Source organism: Hevea brasiliensis, chromosome 8 (assembly GCF_030052815.1).
Source record: "Hevea brasiliensis isolate MT/VB/25A 57/8 chromosome 8, ASM3005281v1, whole genome shotgun sequence".
Lineage (NCBI taxonomy): Eukaryota > Viridiplantae > Streptophyta > Magnoliopsida > Malpighiales > Euphorbiaceae > Hevea > Hevea brasiliensis.
Window position 1 is genome coordinate 50,029,270 of NC_079500.1, and position 22,627 is coordinate 50,051,896.

The window sequence follows — 22,627 nt, forward strand, 5'->3', positions numbered from 1 at the left end:
TTTTCAAGAGAATTTCTAGTGAGAAGTTTGCATGAAAATGGTGTGAGGAGAGAAAAGAGAGAATCGGCTGAATGAAGGAGATGAGATGCATATTGTTGTTTCATTTCATCCCATTTTATCTCTTTCTAATAACTTTAAATATGCTTGTTGTGTTGTGATTAGTGGAGGCCTTTTAATGACATCATGTGATGTCAAAATTCTAATTTTCTTCATTTTTCTTTTCTTTTCTTTTCTTTTTTATTCATTTTCAATTTAATTTGTAGCAATATTTATTTATATTTTATGTTATAATAATTATTTACTTAACTGGACAAGTCGATAAAAAATCATCTCCGAAGACGAAATGACCAAAATGCCCTCCATTTGGCTTATTAAGCCAAAATCATCTATACCGATTGAAAAATTTTTCTAAGCATTTTCTTGGCATTCTAATGCCATAGAAACATCAATGACTCTTCTCTGGAGTCCCAAAAATTATTTCTGTAACACCCTGTAGCAACTCCATACGTTTTACTGTTTCGGTGACCAGTGTCGGTCCGGATAGTTAGAACGTCCGAAAAAATATTTAAACTAAAGTGAGAAACCATAATTAACTCAAATATTAATAAGAAAAATTTAGAAAAAATTTTAGAAATAAAATACAACCAAGTTAAATGAGCCGGTGCCCTAGCGATGGGTAACCTAGTGACAAGTTGCGGTTCTCGCAACTAGGAGCCCTAGACCCAGGGGAAAAATTATAAAATAATTTATGGGACTCCAGAGAAGGATCATTGAGGTTTGTATGGCATTAGAATGCCAATAAAAATACTTAGAAAAATTTTTCAATCGGTACAAATAATTTTGACTTGTTACGCCAAACGGAGGGCATTTTGGTCAATTCGACTTCAGAGATGATTTTTGCCCAACTTGTCCAGTTAATAAATAATTTATATGACATAAAATATGAACAAATATTGATGAAAAATTAATTGAAAATGAGTAGAGAAGAAAAGAAAAGAAAATGAAAGAAAAGTGGAATTATGACATCACATGATGTCATTAATGAGCTCTCCACCAATCACAACTTAACAAAATTAATTAAGAGATAAATTGGACACAAAATAAGATAAAAACAAAAAAGAAAAGTCCAGCAGCCACTTCTTCTTCAACCAGCCGAATTGCTTGAGAGAGAGAGGAGAGAATAAACCTCCATGAAAGCTTGATCAAGCTTGAATCCCCACCCTTTCTCACCATAAAAGCCCTAGATATCTTCACAAAAAATTCACCCCACACCTTGAGGAAGCTTTGGGCAGCAAAATTTTGAAGAAAAATTGAAGTCTTGCAAGACCGAAACTTAGTTCCAAAGAGGTTAGTGACCAATCCTTGCTTTCTTTTTGAAATGCATGTTGAGGGACAAAAATTGAGCTAGAAAATGAGAGAAACTTAAATGAAATTGATGATTATGTAAACCTCCATTTTCAGTAGTTATGTGAAGGGTAGGGTCTTGATTGTTTTCCTTGAATAAATTTGGTATTGTGGCTGCCCATAACACTAACTAATTGTTTAGAATGGTGAAAGGTAAGTGAATGCATGAATTGAGATGGAATGGGTTAGGGTTTGGGTATAAAATGGAGACTTTGATCATGTAATGGTTAAAGTGAGTTTTAATGGTCAATTAGTGACCATTTAGTTCTGTCTAAACCAAAAATGAAGTGTGTTGAGTGATGGGATTTGGGTTTGGTGTGGCTGCCCTAGGTGACCTACAGAATTGGACATGAGTCCAGCAGGTTTGGGTAGCCATAAATTGAATTGTAGAGGTTCAATTGGTGCAAGGACAATTGGACATGAAACTAGATACATAATGACACAACTTTTGTGAAGAAATCATGCCCATAAAACCAAACCAAGTGGACCAAAAGCTTGCCCTAATCCAGGTGACCTGCAGTCTGCCTGGGCAAAATAACCAAATAAACAGTATTTGGTCATTTGGCCATAAATTAGTGTATAAAGGTCCAATTGAACTGAAATTTTACCAACAACAAGCTGAGATATAGAACAACAACTTTCATGAAGAAACATAACCCAAATTATGACCAGAACATATTCAAAAGGTGAGTCGCAGTCACTGTTCATTACACTGTAAATATGGTCAGTCCAGAAATTCTGGACAAAATTTCAATCCGGCCAGTTGTGGTTTTTGGACCATAACTTGAGCTACAAAACTCCAAAAGGAGTGATTCAAAAAAGAAAATGCAACTAGACAAAATAAGGAACAACTTTCATGTTGATCAGTTTGCCAAATTCCCACTACAAAATTGACCAATGGATCAGTAAAAATAAAGCATAAAAACTAAAAATTCTGCCCAACTAACATTAAGCTTATAAATGGTATTGGCAACCAATACCAACAAATTTTGAATGAAAAATGTGGTATGTTGATGATATTAGAACCAATGTACCTATTGCCTATGCAAAAGTCAACATTTTTGTTGATCAATGAATGGAATAGTAATACTAAAACTTAAATTCCAAAAATTGTGAAACTTAAAAGTGTAAAATGACCTAGTATACCTAACAAGATTAGTTTGGATAGCTTGGCATGCCAATAGAGTTCTGTTAGCAGTACTGCATATGGCTTCATGCCATTCTGTGTTTCATGGCTTCCCATGTCATTCTGTGACATAATAGCCTTTGGCTATGTTATTTGAGTTGATATACTTGGGTTTTAACCCTGACAATTATTATAGCTTATTAGCTGTTCTGTTGCACACCGGGAGACACAATGTGACCGATGGTGTGATGGTCTGAGGTACTTTGTACCCAGTGCCAATTTACCCATTTATCTAGTCCAGTCAATTAGTATGGGTTACTCGAGCAATGATAATAAACCTTACCAAATTTTAATTGAATAATAATGCAAATAATATTAGAAGTTAAGTCTACCAAAAATGCAAACACACATTCTGCATATTCATTTTATTTTATTTTATTTTATTTTATATTGTCACCACTAAGCAGAATTACTTAGCGCGTTGCTTTTGCCACGCACAGGTACTGGAGACCTAGCTGGTGAGCCCAGCAGACATTAGACCAGGTGAGCCTTCAGATTTGCATCCGGAGTCCCGAGTCATCTCACACCTGCAGTGCATATGGTAGGACATAGGATTTTGGGAGCATTTTGTATTTTGGCATTTTGTATTAGTTTGGATTGTAACTATAAACCCTTGTAATTATGTATTAATGTAAATATATGAAATTTCATATTATTGAAATTTTCTGCATAATGTATGTTGATAAATGAAATGTTGGGAAATATTTATGAATATGCTTCAAGTGATGAAGTGAACAGAAAAGTTTTGAAAATAGTATTGTGATTTGAGATTGAGATTTTGAGATTGACTTGAAATGTGTATAACGGAGTTTGGATTTGGAAATTATATTGGAAGTGTTTTTAAACAGGTTCAAAAGAACTGTTTTTCCAATTTATAGTCGGCACTCTGTTGGATTTTCTATAAAATTTGTGAAAAAATTCAAATTTATAAAAAATTGAAAATAAATGAATTAAAAGGGATAAATTGTAATAGAAACATAAATTGGTGCTCTGGCACACTGAGTGGCATAACTTGCTCGGCTACACTGTAGACAGGTAAGAGGTGTCACATTTAGTGGTATCAGAGCATCGGTTTAGGCGTTTCTGGGCCTAGATAGAGTGCATACCATTGCATTGTATTTGTAAGTGTTGAGGTAACACTAATGCAGATCTGTTTGCTTTCTTATTTTGAATAGGATATGGATCCTGCTTCGCAAAGAGCAGTTGAAGAAGAGGTGGAGAGTCGCGTTCCACCTGTGAATCAAAGGGCGGGGAGAATCGCCCCACCGTAGGAACTGCCCAACCTCAATTTGCTCTATTTCAGCAAATAACTGTATTCTACCAGAAAATGATGGGGGCAATACCACCACTACAACCATAGCCACAACCTCCACCAGCACCACAGAAATCTCATTTGGAAAAATTGAGAAAGCATAGGGCTATAGACTTCTTTGGGAAGAGGGAGGATGATCCCATTACCGCAGAAAACTGGTAGGATAGAACCATCAAAGTGCTGAAATAGCTAAACTGCACCCCCGAGCAGAACCTAGCGGGTGTTGTGTCCCTACTTCAGGATGACGCATATCAGTGGTGGGACACAGTAACCAGTGAGGTGAAACCTGAACGGATCACCTGGGAATTCTTCCTTACAGAGTTTAGGAAGAAATATGTGAGCAAAGTGTATTTAGAACAGCAAAGAAGAGAATTTATCAGTCTGAGACAGAGACAGTTGTCAGTCGCTGAGTATGAGCGTGAGTTTGTCAGACTGAGCAGATATAGGAGGGAGATAATCCCTACAGAGGTAGAGAGGTGCCGAAGGTTTGAAGAAGGGCTCAATGATAACATCAAAGTCATGATCACAGCATTGGAAATCACAGATTTTGCTAAGCTAGTAGATACTGCATCAAAAGTGGAAAGGGTCAGAATCAATGAACAAAATAGAAGGGAAAGACAGCAGAAGAGGGGTACGGGTCAATCCAGTACATTTTCTGCTCCCAGCAAGAAGAGTAAGGGTCCTCCTGCTCAGAGTTCAGGACCACCACAGGGTCAGGGTCAGTCTCAGGGGCCTAGACCACAATTCACACTTAGGAGAGGCCAGTCCACACCATCAGTGGGCAGCTTTCCAGGGACGGTGTTTAGGCGACTAGCCCCTGCATCTTCTGCTTGTCAGTACTATCAGAAGTGGCATAAGGGGGAATGTTGGCTAATGACTGGTGCATGCTTATGGTGTGGATCGACAGAACATCAGATCAAGAATTGTCCGAAGAGGACTACTACAGTTGTTCCAACACAAACTGACAGACCTGCTCCTGCACCACAAAGGGGTAGGAAACCTAGTAAACCTGAGGCAGCTGGTCCATCACTGAGGCCTGCATCCGAGTCGGCTAAGAGGCCAGATACTAGAGTACCTGCCAGGGCCTATGCCATTAGAGCTCAGGAGGAGCAACATGCCCCGGATGTCATCAGGGGTACGTTTTCCCTCTACAACACTCTTGTGCATGCATTGGTGGATCCAAGATCCACTCATTCCTACATTTGCATCAAACTACCCATAGAGAGGGGAGTTCCAGTAGAGGAGAGTGATCAAGACATTCTAGTCACAAATCCACTGGGCCATAGTGTGGTAGTGAATAAGGTGTATAAAGGTTGCCCGTTGAGGATTCAGGGGTATGAATTCTCGACAGACCTAATTGAATTGCCCTCCCATGAGTTTGACGTGATTTTAGGAATGGACCGGTTATCACGTCATCAAGCAATAGTTGATTGCAAATTGAAGAGGATTTCTCTGAAAACTTATGAGGGTAATGAGAACACTGTTGTGGGTGAAAGGATAGATTTCCTATCCAATGTTATCTCAGCCACAGTTGCAAGAAAATTGATGAGAAAAGGCTGTGAAGCCTACCTAGCACACGTGGTTGATACTAGGCAGGCTAAGCAAAACCTGTGTGATATACCCACAGTAAGAGACTTTCTAGATGTATTTCTTGAAGAGTTGCTTGGTTTACCACCAGAAAGGGAAGTCGAGTTTGCTATTGAGGTAATGCCAGGTATAGCACCCATTTCAATTGCTCCTTATAGGAGGGCACCCACTGAATTGAAGGAGTTGAAAACTCAGTTGCAGGAGTTACTTGATAAGGGGTTCATACGCGCTAGTGTGTCACCATGGGGAGCTCCAGTGCAGTTTATGAAGAAGAAGGATGGAACCTTGAGATTGTGTATTGATTACCGGCAGTTGAACAAAGTAACTGTGAAGAATAAATATCCGTTGCCCAGAATTGACGTTCTATTTGATCAGTTGAAGGGAGCCGGTGTATTTTCAAAAATTGATCTCAGATCAGGGTATCATTAGTTAAGGGTAAAGGATGCAGATGTGTCAAAAACTGCATTCAGAACCCGGTATGGGCACTATGAATTTCTAGTGATGCCGTTTGGGTTAACAAATGCACCAGCAGCATTTATGGACCTTATGAACCGTATCTTCCATCCATACTTAGATCGGTTTGTAGTGGTCTTTATTGATGATATTCTGGTGTATTCCAAGACTAGGGAAGAACATGATGAACATATGAGGATTGTTCTGCAAACCCTGCGAGAAAAGAAGTTGTATGCTAACCAGTCCAAGTGTGACTTCTGGATGAGTGAGATCTCTTTCCTTGGACACATAGTATTAGTAGAGGGGATTAGAGTGGATCCCAAAAAGATAGAAGTAGTGATGGAATGGAAGCCTCTCAGAAATACAACTGAGGTCAGAAGTTTCTTGGGGCTAGCTGGATATTATAGAAGATTTGTGAAGGGGTTCTCTCTTATAGCTGCTCCAATGACCAAGTTGTTGCATAAGAATGTGAAATTTGGCTGGAACGATAAGTGCTAAGCCAGTTTTGAGAGGCTAAAGGCTATGTTGACAGAAGCACCAGTGTTAACACAGCCAATATCGGGAAAAGACTTTGTGGTCTACAGTGATGCCTCGCATAATGGGCTAGGGTGTGTGTTGATGCAAGAGGGGAAAGTGATAGCTTATGCTTCCAGGCAGTTAAGGCCACATGAACAGAACTACCCTACCCATGATCTAGAGCTTGCAGCAATTATCTTCGTACTAAAGATATGGAGGCATTACTTGTATGGTGAAAAATGCTACATTTGTATAGATCACAAGAGTCTAAAATATTTGCCAACCTAGAAAGAGCTCAATCTTAGACAGAGGTGATGGATTGAATTCCTAAAGGACTATGATTGTGTGATAGATTATCATCCTGGGAAGGCAAATGTAGTTGCTAATACTTTGAGCAAGAAGTCCATCACAGCTTTAAGATCACTAAATGCCTGTCTGTCCGTAGCTAAAGATGGAGCTATTTTCGCTAAGTTACAAGTGAGGCCAACCCTGCTACAGCAGATACAAGATGGGCAGAGGACAGATGAAAAATTAATGACCATTGTGGGTAAAATTCCGGAGGGAAAGGAAACTGAGTATGAGGTGAAAGCAGATGGGTGTCTGTATTACAGAGGAAAAGTGTGTGTACCAGATGATGGGGAATTGAAGACTAGTATTCTGAAATAAGCACACACTAGTGTTTATGCTATGCACTCGAGAAGCACGAAAATGTATAATAATTTGAAGCCTCATTATTGGTGGTCTGGTATGAAGAGGGATATAGCTGACTATGTGACTAAGTGTTTGACATGTCAGCAAGTTAAAGCAGAACATCAAGTTCCATCAGGATTGCTACAGCCTATAAGCATACCTGAATGGAAATGGGACCGGGTCACTATAGATTTTGTTAGTGGTCTACCTCTAACCCAGAAGAAACATGATGCAGTATGGGTGATAGTGGATAGATTGACGAAGTCAGCACATTTTCTGCCAGTTAGGACTAACTACTCACTAGAGAAGCTAGCAGAATTGTATATCAGTGAGATAGTTAGACTGCATGGAATCCCACTTTCCATCATTTTTGACCGAGATCCAAGGTTTACATCGAGATTCTAGAAAAAGTTTCAAGAAGCCTTGGGCACACAACTCCGTTTTAGCACTGCTTTTCATCCTCAGACGGATGGACAGTCAAAACGAGTAATCCAGGTAAACCTAAGAAATAATTGAATTTTTGCAATTAATAAATTGAAATGATAGTAACAATGTGAATTATGTGATAGATCCTGGAGGATATACTAAGGAGTTGTGTTATTGAGTTTGAGGAGAGCTGGGATAGATACCTCCCACTGGCAGAATTCGCATATAACAATTGTTACCAAGCTAGCATTCAAATGGCTCCGTATGAAGCACTTTATGGGAGGAAATGTAGAACCCCAGTGTGTTGGACTGAATTGGGCGAAGATAAGCTGGTAGGACCAGACCTGGTGAAACAGACTGAGGAGAAAGTGAAGATAATCAAAGCTAACCTGAGGGTTGCCTCAGATAGACAGAAATCTTATGCCGACTTTAAGAGAAAAGAGATAGAGTATGCAGTTGGCGATAAAGTATTTCTCAAAGTCTTACCATGGAAGAAAGTACTGAGGTTTGGGAGAAAGGGTAAGTTAAGCCCTAGGTTCATTGGCCCATATGAAGTCATTGAACATGTGGGACCAGTGGCCTATCGGCTAACTTTACCACCAGAACTAGATAAAATTCACAATGTATTCCATGTTTCTATGCTGAGAAGATATCGCTCAGACCCTTCACATGTCATTTCCATGGAAGAGATTGAAATCCAACTGGACTTGACATATACAGAAGAACCTATACGGATCCTAGCTCGGGAAGTGAAGGAACTGAGAAATAAACAAATTCCACTAGTGAAAGTGCTTTGGGAACTTGGGAAAGTGAAGAGGCAACTTGGGAAAGTGAAGAGACGATGAGGCAACAGTTCCCTCAACTGTTTGCATCAGGTAAATTTCGAGGACGAAATTTTTATTAGAGGGGAAGAGTTGTAACACCCTCCCTGTAGCAACTCCGTGCGTTCTATTGTTCCGGTGACCAGTGTCAATCCAGACAGTTAGAACATCCGGAAAAATATTTAAACTAAAGTGAGGAACCATAATTAACTCAAATATTAATAAGAAAAATTTAGGAAAAATTTTAAAAATAAAATACAACCAAGTTAAATGAGCCGGTGCCCTAGCGATAGGTAACCTAGTGAGAAGTTGCGGTTCTCGCAACTAAAAGCCCTAGACCTGGGCAAAAAATTATAAAATAATTTTTGGGACTCCAAAGAAGGGTCATTGAGGTTCTTATGGCATTAGAATGCTAAGAAAATACTTAGAAAAAATTTTCAATCGGTATAGACAATTTTAGCCCATTAAGCCAAACGAAGGGCATTTTGGTCAATTTGTCTTCAGAGATGATTTTTGCCCAACTTGTCCAGTTAAATAAATAATTTATATGACATAAAATATGAACAAATATTGATGAAAAATTAGTTGAAAATGAGTAAAAAAGAAAAGAAAAGAAAATGAAAGAAAAGTGGAATTATGACATCACATGATGTCATTAATGAGCTCTCCACCAATCACAACTTAACAAAATTAATTAAGAGATAAAATGGACACAAAATAAGATAAAAACAAAAAAGAAAAGTCCAGCAGCCACTTCTTCTTCAACCAGCAGAATTGCTTGAGAGAGAGAGGAGAGAAAAAACCTCCATGGAAGCTTGATCAAGCTTGAATCCCCACCCTTTCTCACCATAAAAGCCCTAGTTGTCTTCACAAAAAATTCACCGCACACCTTGAGGAAGCTTTGGGCAGCAAAATTTTGAAGAAAAACTGAAGTTTTGCAAGACCCAAACTTAGTTCCAAAGAGGTTAGTGACCAATCCTTGCTTTCTTTTTGAAATGCATATTTAGGGACAAAAATTGAGCTAGAAAATGAGAGAAACTTAAATGAAATTGATGATTATGTAAACCTCCATTTTCAGTAGCTATGTGAAGGGTAGGTTTTTGATTGTTTTCCTTGAATAAATTTGGTATTGTGGCTGCCCATAACACTAACCTATTGTTTAGAATGGTGAAAGGTAAGTGAATGCATGAATTGAGATGGAATGGGTTAGGGTTTGGGTATAAAATGGAGACTTTGATCATGTAATGGTTAAAGTGAGTTTTAATGGTTAATTAGTGACTATTTAATTCTGTTTAAACTAAAAATGAAGTGTGTTGAGTGATGGGATTTGGGTTTTGTGTGGCTGCCCTAGGTGACCTGTAGAATTGGACATGAGTCTAGCAAGTTTGGGCAGCCATAACTTGAATTGTAGAGGTTCAATTGGTGCAAAGCCAATTGGACATGAAATTAGACACATAATGGCACAACTTTGGTGAAGAAAACATGCCTATAAAGCCAAACCAAGTGGACCAAAAGCTTGCCCTAATCCGGGTGACCTGCAGTCTGCCTGGGCAAAATGACCAAATGAACAGTGTTTGGTCATTTGGCCATAAATCAGTGTAGAAAGGTCCAATTGACCTGAAATTTTACCAGCAACAAGCTGAGATATAGACCAACAACTTTCGTGAAGAACCATGACCCAAATTATGACCAGAACATATTCAAAAGGTGAGTTGCAATCACTATTCATTACACTATAGATATGGTCAGTCCAGAAATTCTGGACAAAATTTCAATATGACCAGTTGTGATTTTTGGACCATAACTTGAGCTACAAAACTCCAAATGGAGTGATTCAGAAAAGGAAATGCAACTAGACAAAATAAGAAACAACTTTCATGTTGATCAATTTGCCAAATTCCCACTGCAAAATTAACCAATGGAACAGTAAAAATAAAAGCATAAAAATTGAAAATTTTGCCCAACTAATATTAAGCTTATAAATGGTATTGGCAACCAATACCAACAAATTTTGAATGCAAAATGTGGTATGCTGATGATATTAGAACCAATGTACCTATTGCCTATGCAAAAGTCAACATTTTTGTTGACCAATGAATGGAATAGTAATACCAAAACTTAAATTCCAAAAATTGTGAAACTTAAATGTGTAAAATGCCCTAGTATGCCTAACAAGATTGGTTTGGATAGCTTGGCATGTCAATAGGGCTTTGTTAGCAGTACTGCATATGGCTTCATGCCATTCTTTTTTTCATGGCTTCCCATGTAACACCCCTATGTTCGGTAGTGCGTTCTACTGTTCCGGTAACCAGTGTTGTCCGAACAGCTAGGATGCCTAGAACTACACTTCGATATGAGTGAGGAGACATAAAATAATGAAATACAAGAGAAGAAAACACAAGAAAAACAAAGAAAAAATAATAGCAAAGAAATGTAACCAAGTTAAGCGAGCCGAGAACCCTAGCGATGGGTGACCGCACCGGGAAGTCACGGCGTTGACCGTTGACTAGCCCTGGACCGCGGGGAACCCTAAAAAATTTTTTAGGAATTAAATACACCCCTATTGAAGTATAAATATCATTAGAAATATTAAATAAAAATTAAATAATTAGTACAAAGAAAAGTGGGAAATCGAAAAATGGATAAAACCCGGTGTTACCGAAAAATCGGGAATGCAATCCGAACTAGGGCATTGCGGTCATTTGACACCCCGAGTTGTCTTTTGACCTAAATTTCCATTAAAAATAAATAATATTACACTTGGAAAATATAATGAAAAATTAATTTAGGGGTACCTAATATAAATAGCAAAAATGGAGTTCAAATTAGGTAATTAACATATTTAAACATATAAAATAATTGATTTTATGTAAGTGGAGCACTACGGGGATTAAATAAATATTATGTGGGACACTTAAGAGCTAAAATGGGCAGAATATTTCATCTTCTTCAACCTTTCAAAAGGGCAGCCGAAACCAAGAATGGAGTTCCTCCATGGATGCATGGGTTAAAGCTTCATGCAAGCTTGATCTAAGCCACTTTCCATGCACCATCCTTCACTAAAGTTAATCCTCACACCATGGGTAGTAGATAGGCAACAAGAAAAACAAGTTTTGGAGAGGTTTTGAAGAATTTCCAAAGTGGTAAGTTTGTATTTTTGGGTTATTGCTTCATTAAGTTTGTAAGGATGTTATGGGTGTTTGATTTATGAAGAAATTTTTGAGGTTTGATGTTGAATGTGAATGTGTACTTTTGGCAGCCATGGAAACACCTTGAAGGCAGTTTATTTGTGCTTGTAAATGGTGAATTAAATGATTGATTAAATGTATATTGTGTAGGAAATTGTTTGGGTAATGTACACTTAGTATATGTAAATGTAAAATGAAATTTAGAGCTTGGAAAGTAATGGAATGGAAGTGTACCATTGTGGCAGTTTGCTAACTCTTGAGGAATGCTGGAATTCATGCTTGGTTTATGGAATAATGATGTTAAAATGTGTTGGTTGTTATGGCAGTTTGAGTGTATGTATGGTGGTATGAAGTGGGACATGTAAATGAGCATGAATTGGTGATTGAATTGTTGTGAATTGAGTTGGACAAATTCTGCACTTGTTGGTGCACATTGAATGTAATTGCAAGCTGCCAAAATGACCTATAATATGTTATAAATTATGTTTAGGTTGTGGTACAACCAGAATTGGTTTGAATGTTAAGTTTGGTGAGTGTTAAAAGTGATGCTTGATGTGTATGCAAGAATTTCAATAAGGCAGTTTGTGTTTTAGGCCTATAACTTTAAGTGTGTGCTCCAATTGGTATGAGACCAACTGGAGGTGAAACTAGGCACAAAATGTGCCAACTTTTATGAAGGAAGCTTGCCAAAATTCTGCTTGCAAGGTAGCTTGAAAAATGACCAAATCCGGATTAAGTGCAAATGAGGCCTGAAAATTGACCATTTGGGCAGCAGTTAGTTTTTAGGCCATAACTCAATCAAAATAGGTCCAATTGACCTGTAATTTTAACCATGAATAGTTAAGACCCATATCTACAAGTCTTATGAAGACACTAAAGCCAAGAAATGACCATAAGCAAGTCAAACAGCTTGCACAAGTTCGGGTCCAAAAACTGGCCGAACCTAAAATGACCTAAAGTGACCTAAAGTGACCAATTTTGATACAATTTGACAAGCAATAGTAAAATGACCATAACTTGGTCTACATAAGTCAGAATTACTTGAAATTTTGCCCCGCGTTCCATAAGACATAGATCTACAAGTTTGTAGTTTTGACCGAAACCCGAAAACTGATGGAACTAGGTCGTCTGGCTAGGTCAAACTAGTATCCCGGAATCCAGCAAATTGCAAGAAAATGCAAGATACATGGAAATGAATTTGGTAACATGTACCAACCCTAAAAGACTATTGAATGTGACATATTAGTGACATTAAAACCGAATTTACCTAGAACGCATCGAGGGTCGACATATTAGGTTGACTAAGGAAATAATAGAATTCGACAAATTAATTATTGAACCTTATTCTTAGAGACAGTTTAAATGAGTACTGAAACACTTCAAATTGTGTTTCTCAGTTAGCAAAGACTCAGGGAAGGGGAAGGAAACACTAGTCAGGGCCAAGAAATAGTTATCAGAGGTTTGTGCACAGCTAGTTTTTAACTGATTTTGTTTTGAATATTTCATATGATTAAATGACATATTTTCTTATGTATTATGTTTAATAAGCATTGGATTTAATTCAATGATTATTGAAATTGTTATAGTATGTATGAATTTAGCTTTGTGAAATGGTATTTCCACAAGTATTAAGCATTGTTATGGATTGAATAATTATGTTTTGGAAAATTGTGATAGAACATGTTTTGAATTATGATGGTAATTTTCATGGAAAAATGCAAATTTATGATTTGAATTGTGATGAGCATAAAAAATTATTGGATATTGGAATTGACTTTGAATCGAATTATATTGTGATTTATGCTCACTAAAAGGATTGTGATATTGTTTTATATCTCACTATAGATGCTTGACTAGGTTATTACCCGTTTCTCTCATTTGTTGAGAAGATAATAGAGTTAGTTATGTTTTGATTACCATGGTACGTGCACAGGCTTAGATTTTCCTCTGATTTGAGGTTAGATCTAAGTTTATTTTATCGTTATGGCCCTTGCGGAAGATTCATTATTGTCTTTGATGCGTGCACGATGATTCGACCTCCCTGACCATAGGGAGTTAGAATCTGATTCGACCTCCCCGACCATAGGGAGTTAGAATCATATCGAATATGGCCCTTTCGGATTAGTCTTGCATAGTTAGTGAGATAAATAATGATTTTTGAGATACATAATGATTTTTGAGATACAGAATGGCTTTTGAATGGTAAAGAATTGTGACTTCAATTATGATTTATGTATAATTAATTTTGTTGGAACTACCTAAATGGTTAGTTATGATTTGATAAATTGAGTTTCATGATTGAAGTCATTTTATACAAATGATTTACATTATTGGCAATGAATATTTTGAGTTTTAGAATTTGATGAGTATTCAGATTTCCAAATTATTTACTGTAAGTTTTGTCAATGTATATGGTACTATGTTTTAAATTATAGTTGTGCACCATTGAGTTCACCACTCAGCGATAGCTTTGTATGCTGTCGCAGGTAAGAAGAGCATAGAGCAGTGAGTAAGTTTCTTTGAAGACACTTTCAGTTCAGCTCCAGGTATATTATAGGTATACCCATGTACATAGGTTTTGATGTATGCATGTAATAATATGTATGTAAATTATTTGAGCAGTTGTATATAAACTCTTGTAAAATATTTTAGTATGTAATTAAATGTAAATTATTGTAAATGTAAATTTGAGATTTCATTTACTTGAATAGTTTTGTAATATAAATTTTGAGTCTTATAATCAATGAAATATTTCTTCATGATGAGATTAGTTTGAAAATGAATTAATTGTGTATTGAGAATTCAATTGTGAATTGAAATAAAGTTTATTGGTGTTGTATTTGAGAAAACATATTGGGAGCATTTTCTTTTGCAGGATTGAAGAACTGTTTTCTCAAAATACAGCCGGCACTTTGCCGAAATTTTGAACAAAAAAAAAATTTATAACACCAGATTTTAATCTATGACTTAAATTTCCCGAAAATTATTTTAAAATCTCTTGCAGTATATTTAATGGATTATCGGTAGGAGAAGTACGGTAATTCATTAGGTATACTACGGGATCATGTTACATCTTATAGGGGAGTAGGGTGTGACATGTTTTGTGGTATCAGAGTAATGGTTTTAAAGTAAATTTTGAACTGTGAATTTGAAATCTTTTTGTCGGTAACTACAACTGCTCAAATGTTTGATACATATAGTACATTTACATCATAAATATGAACTAATGGAGAGGAATCTCCTTGTGTTGGTTGTACAGGAATAGAAAATCCTATGAAAAGATATGGAAGAGAAGAATGAGACAATAGAAACGATGCGTGATGGCAGAAGTACAAGTTGAGGCCCCAGCTCCACAAAGTGTCGAAGGCCCGACTGTACCAATTTTACCAGTACAAATTACTGCACAAATGGCCCAGCAAATGGCCACTTTCTTTCAACAAATAGCTGATACTCTGTCAGCTTAAACTCAAGTACAAACCCAACCCCCACAAGGGCAGTGTGAAATAGAGAAGAGGGAGAAATCTACGGGTCAGAGCTCGAGCAGTAATTTGAGGAAGAGAAAAGAATTTGAGGAACCCCGAGCTCAGGGATATGATAGAGGCAGATCATCAAGGCAGAGAACACCAAGATCTAGTCGTCAAACAACCAGAAGTTCCTATTCTGCCCGTTTCTGCCATGTTTGTGGTAAGCTACATGAAGGTATTTGTCGAAGGGCCTCTGGAGCCTGCTACAATTGTGGAAAACTTGGACACTTTGCTAAAAATTGTACTAGAGCATCTCGATCTGCTTTCCAGAGTTCACAGACCGTTAGTCAGAGTCGAGATAGAAATAGAGTTGGTACTCCTCACCACTATAACATAGTGAATCAACCCGAATATAGTAGCGCACCAATCAGAGCATTCACTATGCACCAAGGAGAAAGAGCAGAAACTTCAGATGTAGCTGCTGGTAAGTTCTTAATTTTTGAAAGAAATAATTAGTTATTATTTGATCCCAGCACTACTTAGTTGTGTGTTAGTGTCAGAACTATATGTTTTGTTGCTATTCCTTTACAGGGGAATAAATTTTGATGCGTTAGTGACTAGTCTTTTAGGATCAAAACTACAATAACAAGTATGATTGACATTAATTTTGGAAGAATTGTTAGCTAAAAGTATTTTCTAACATACTATAAATTATAAAGCTAATTGGCAAGCCTACTTAATGTAAGGCAAGAGGACCTAAAAGTAAGTTACAGTAATAAAATTGCTCTAGATGAGGGCAAAGATGTTACTGTTAGTAATTATTAATGGATATTGGAATCAGAATCGGATTAGGATATTAGTGGATTCGAGAAAGATAAGATGTTAGAAAACCTAGTCCATGAGGTTATAACGTAGTGACTATATAATGTTCTCGATGTTTGTATTGTAAGCTGCAGATTATAGTACTGACACGGGATTATTGTGTAGAGCTACGTGCTTCCTCGTGGTATAATAAATTAAGAATATTTGTAAGTAATCTATAAATTGATACAGTTGCACCCGAATAGAGTACTATTACTGGAAATAAATGTGAAAATTTTAGTCAGAAATTTAAAACTTCAGAACTAGCCTATCAAAAGACTACACTTGTAAGGTAGCTGGAGTCAGTGACTCAGTTACATTAATATGAACTACCTGTACCATAGTAATTGCTATAAGCTTAGAGATATCCGTACGAATTATCATCCTCAGACGGATGGACAGTCGAAACAAGTGATTCAGGTAAATTTTGAAACTCATTGAGTTTCTATAAATAATGAAATGAAATGATAATAATAACCTGTAAAATGTAATAAACTCTCGAGAATATACTGAGAACTTGTGTCCTTGAATCCAAGGGGAGATGGGATAGATACCTCCCACTAACAGAATTTGTATACATTAATAAGTGTCAAGCTAGCATACAAGTGGCACCCTATGAAACATTGTAAGGGAACAGATAACTATGGATTTTGTGATGAGATTTCTGAGGACACAGAATAGTCATGATGCAGTATAGGTTATAGTTGATAGACTAACCAAGTCTGCTCACTTTTTGCCAGTTCGGATGGACTATAGCCTGGAAAGATTGGCCAGATTGTACATATATGAAATTGTAAAATTGCATGGAGTGCCAGTATCGATTGTATCTGACAGAGATCCTAGGTTCACTTCTAGATTCTGGGGTAGTCTTCAGGGAGCCCTAAGAACTAGATTGAACTTTAGCACAGCATTCCACAAACAGACAGATGGCCAACCTAAAAGGGTTATTCAGACATTGGAGGATATGCTACGGGCTTGTGTGATTGAGTTTGAAGGTAGCTGGGATGCACACTTACCTTTGATTGAGTTTGCTTATAACAACAGCTACCATTCAAGCATTGGGATGCCTCCATATGAAGCCTCGTATGGCAGAAAGTGCAGAACTCCCCTATGTTGGGATGAAGTTGGTGAAAGAAAGATGATTGGGCCAGAAATTATTCAGCAGACATAGGAAAAGATCAAATTGATCAGAGATAGACTCAAGGCTGCGTCAGACCGTCAGAAGTTTTATGTTGATATGAAGAGAAGAGATATTAAATATGCAGTGGGTGATAAAGTATTCCTCAAAGTTTCTCCTTGGAAGAGGATTATGAGATTTGGCGGAAAGGGGAAACTGAGTCCTCGTTTCATCGGACCATATGAGGTTCTGTAAAGAGTGGGTCCTTTGGCATATCGGTTGGCATTACCTTCGGAGTTAGCAAGGATACACAGTGTCTTCCATGTGTCCATGTTAAGGAGGTACAAATCAGACCCATCTCATGTACTATCAGTTGAATAGATTGAGGTAAAATCCAGACCTCTCATATGAGGAAGAACCCATAGAAATTCTGGCTTATGAGATGAAATAGCTGAGGAATAAACAGATACACCTGGTTAAAGTGCTGTGGAACCATCGTTCAAGCCAGGAAGCTACTTGGGAACGTGAAGAGGATATGAGGAGACAACACTCACAACTGTTCAGAGACTAATGTCAGGTAAAATTTCGAGACGAAATTTATTTTAAGGGGGGGAGAATTGTAACACCCCTATGTTCGGTAGTGCGTTCTACTGTTCGGGTAACCAGTGTTGTCCGGACAGCTATGATGCCTAGAACTACACTTCGATATGAGTGAGGAGACATAAAATAATGAAATACAAGAAAAGAAAACACAAGAAAAACAAAGGAAAAATAATAGCAAAGAAATGTAACCAAGTTAAGCGAGCCGAGAACCCTAGCGATGGGTGACCGCACCAGGAAGTCACGGCGTGGACCGTTGACTAGCCCTGGACCGCGGGGAACCCTGGAAAATATTTTTAGGAATTAAATAGACCCCTATTGAAGTATAAATATCATTAGAAATATTAAATAAAAATTAAATAATTAGTACAAAGAAAAGTGGGAAATCGAAAAACGGATAAAACCTGGTGTTACCGAAAAATCAGGAATGCAACTCGAACTGGGGCATTGCGGTCATTTGACACCCCGAGTTGTCTTTTGACCTAAATTTCCATTAAAAATAAATTATATTACACTTGGAAAATATAATAAAAAATTAATTTAGGGGTACCTAATATAAATAGCAAAAATGGAGTTCAAATTAGGTAATTAACATATTTAAACATATAAAATAATTGATTTTATGTAAGTGGAGCAATATGGGGATTAAATAAATATTATGTGGGACACTTAAGAGCTAAAATGGGCAGAATATTTCATCTTCTTCAACCTTTCAAAAGGGCAGCCGAAACCAAGAATGGAGTTCCTCCATGGATGCATGGGTTAAAGCTTCATTCAAGCTTGATCTAAGCCACTTTCCATGTACCTTCCTTCACTAAAGTTAATCCTCACACCATGAGCAGTAGATAGGCAACAAGAAAACCAAGTTTTGGAGAGGTTTTGAAGAATTTCCAAAGTGGTAAGTTTGTATTTTTGGGTTATTGCTTCATTAAGTTTGTAAGGATGTTATGGGTGTTTGATTTATGAAGAAATTTTTGAGGTTTGATGTTGAATGTGAATGTGTACTTTTGGCAGCCATGGAAACACCTTGAAGACAGTTTATTTGTGCTTGTAAATGGTGAATTAAATGATTGATTAAATGTATATTGTGTAGGAAATTGTTTGGGTAATGTACATTTAGTATATGTAAATGTAAAATGAAATTTAAAGCTTGGAAAGTAATGGAATGTAAGTGTACCATTGTGGCAGTTTGCTAACTCTTGAGGAATGCAGGAATTCTTGCTTGGTTTATGGAATAATGATGTTAAAATGTGTTGGTTTTTATGACAGTTTGAGTGTATGTATGGTGGTGTGAAGTGGGATATGTAAATGAGCATGAATTGGTGATTGAATTGTTGTAAATTGAATTGGACAAATTCTGCACTTGTTGGTGCATATTGAATGTAATTGCAAGCTTCCACAATGACCTATAATATGTTATAAATTATTTTTAGGTTGTGGTACAACCAGAATTGGTTTGAATGTTAAGTTTAGTGAGTGTTAAAAGTGATGCTTGATGTGTATGCAAGAATTTCAATAAGGCAGTTTGTGTTTTAGGCCTATAACTTTAAGTGTGTGGCTCCAATTGGTATGAGACTAATTGGACGTGAAACTAGGCACAAAATGTGCCAACTTTCATGAAGGAAGCTTGCAAAAATTCTGATTGCAAGGTAGCTTGAAAAATGACCAAATCCGGATTAAGTGCAAATGAGGCCTGAAAATTAACCATTTGGGCAGCAGTTAGTGTTTAGGCCATAACTCACTCAAAACAGGTCCAATTGACCTGAAATTTTAACCATGTATAGTTAAGACCCATATCTACAAGTATTATGAAGACACAAAAGTCCATAAATTACCATAAGCAAGTCAAACAGCTTGCACAAGTTCGGGTCCAAAAACTGGCTGAACCTAAAATGCACTAAAGTGACCAATTTTGATGCAATTTGACTAGCAATAGTAAAATGACCATAACTTGGTCTACATAACTCAGAATGATCTGAAATTTTGCCCCGCGTTCCATAAGACATATATCTACAAGTTTGTAGTTTTGACCGAATCCTGAAAACTGATGGAACTAGGTCGTCCGGCTAGGTCAAACTAGTATCCCGGAATCCAGCAAATTGCAAGAAAATGCAGGATACATGGAAATGAATTTGGTAACATGTACCAACCCTAAAAGACTATTGAATGTGAAATATTAGTGACATTAAAACCGAATTTACCTAGAACGCATCGAGGGTCGACATATTAGGTTAACTAAGGAAATAATAGAATTCGACAAATTAATTATTGAACCTTATTCTTAGAGACAGTTTAAATGAGTACTGAAACACTTCAAATTGTGTTTCTCAGTTAGCAAAGACTCAGGGAAGGGGAAGGAAACACTGAGTCAGAGCCAAGAAACAGTTATCAGAGGTTTGTGCATAGCTAGTTTTTAACTGATTTTGTTTTGAATATTTCATATGATTAAATGACATATTTTCTTATGTATTATGTTTAATAAGCATTGGATTTAATTCAATGATTATTGAAATTGTTATAGTATGTATGAATTTAGCTTTGTGAAATGGTATTTCCACAAGTATTAAGCATTGTTATGGATTGAATAATTATGTTTTGGAAAGTTGCGATAGAACATGTTTTGAATTATGATGGTAATTTTTATGGAAAAATACAAATTTATGATTTGAATTGTGATGAGCATAAAAAATTATTGGATATTGGAATTGACTTTGAATCGAATTATATTGTGATTTATGTTCACTAAAAGGATTGTGATATTGTTTTATATCTCACTATAGATGCTTGACTAGGTTATTACCCGTCTCTCTCATTTGTTGAGAGGACAATGGAGTTAGTTGTGTTTTGATTACCATGGTACGTGCACAGGCTTAGATTTTCCTCTGATTTGAGGTTAGATCTAAGTTTATTTTATCATTATGGCCCTGGCGGAAGATTCATTATTGTGATGGTACTGTGCACGATGATTCGACCTCCCCGACCATAGGGAGTTAGAATCTGATTCAACCTCCCCGACCATAGGGAGTTAGAATCACATCGAATATGACCCTTTCGGATTAGTCTTGCATAGTTAGTGAGATAAAGAATGATTTTTGAGATACAGAATGATTTTTGAGATACAGAATGACTTTTGAATGGTAAAGAATTGTGATTTCAATTATGATTTATCTATAATTAATTTTGTTGGAATTACCTAAATGGTTAGTTATGATTTGATAAATTGAGTTTCATGATCGAAGTCATTTTATATAAATGATTTACATTATTGGCAATGAATATTTTGAGTTTTAGAATTTGATAGTATTCAGATTTCCAAATTATTTACTATAAATTTTGTCAATGTATATGGTACTATGTTTTAAATTATAGTTGTGCACCACTGAGTTTACCACTCAATGATAGCTTTGTATGCTGTCGCAGGTAAGAAGAGCATAGAGCAGTGAGTAAGTTTCTTTGAAGACACTTTCAGTTCAGCTCCAGGTATATTATAGGTATACCCATGTACATAGGTTTTGATGTATGCATGTAATAATATGTATGTAAATTATTTGAGCAGTTGTATAAAAACTCTTGTAAAATATTTTGGTATGTAATTAAATGTAAATTATTATAAATGTAAATTTGAGATTTCATTTACTTGAATAGTTTTGTAATATAAATTTTGAGTCTTATAATCAATGAAATATTTCTTCATGATGAGATTAGTTTGAAAATGAATTGATTGTGTATTGAGAATTGAATTGTGAATTGAAATAAAGTTTGTTGGAGTTGTATTTGAGAAAACATATTGAGAGCATTTTCTTTTGCAGGATTGAAGAACTGTTTTCTCAAAATACAGCCGGCACTTTGCCGAAATTTTGAAAAAAAAAAAATTTATAACACCAGATTTTAATCTATGACTTAAATTTCCCGAAAATTGTTTTAAAATCCCTTGTAGTATATTTAATGGATTATCGGTAGGAGAAGTACGGTAATTCATTAGGTATACTATGGGATCATGTTACATCTTATAGGGGAGTAGGGTGTGACATCCCATGCCATTCTATGACATAATAACCTTTGGCTATGTTATTTGAGTTGATATACTTGGGTTTTAACCCTGACAATTATTACAGCTTATTAGTTGTTATGTTGCACACCGGGAGACACAATGTGACCGATGGTGTGATGGTCCGAGGTACTTAGTACCCAGTGCCAGTTTACCCATTTATCCAGTCCAGTCAATTAGTATGGGTTACTCGGGCAATGATAATAAACCTTACCAAATTTTAATCGAATAATAATGCAAATAATATTAGAAGTTAAGTCTACAAAAAATGTAAACACACATTCTGCACATTCATTTTATTTTATTTTAATTTATTTTATTTTAGATTGTCACCACTAAGCAGAATTGCTTAGCGCGTCGCTTTTGCCATGCACAGGTACTGGAGACCTAGCTGGTGAGCCCAGCAGACATCAGACCTGGTGAGCCTTCAGATTTGCATCCGGAGTCCCGAGTCACTGTTAGTAGTATGCCCTAGAGCATATCATTTAGTATGTATCTTGTACATATTTTTATTAATAAAAGGCATTTCCACTTTTCTGTTTATATAATATATTTATGTGTAATAGAAAAGGTCCATTGATATTTTGTTAGAAATATTATTCTTAAGTTGTTAAGAATATGAGTGACAATATTTCTAGCACAAAGTATCATAAATAGGTTCACAATCGAGGATACTTCATAATAAGGACATGACTTATCCAGAAAGATTGTATTCATGTTTGTTCCCAAGTTATTTATATGAGATATAAATAAGATGGAATGGTGAGTCTCATGCCATATAACAAACATGATAGGCACTTATAAATGATAAGTAGGCCGAACCAGTGACACTTATGACAAGCACATGGAGTTTACTCTTGTCAATGTTTTGTCATAAATCATATCAGTGCATATAATCTTTAGACCTGAGATAGCACAGTTATCTTGTATATAGTTAGTTTGAGTTTGATTGTA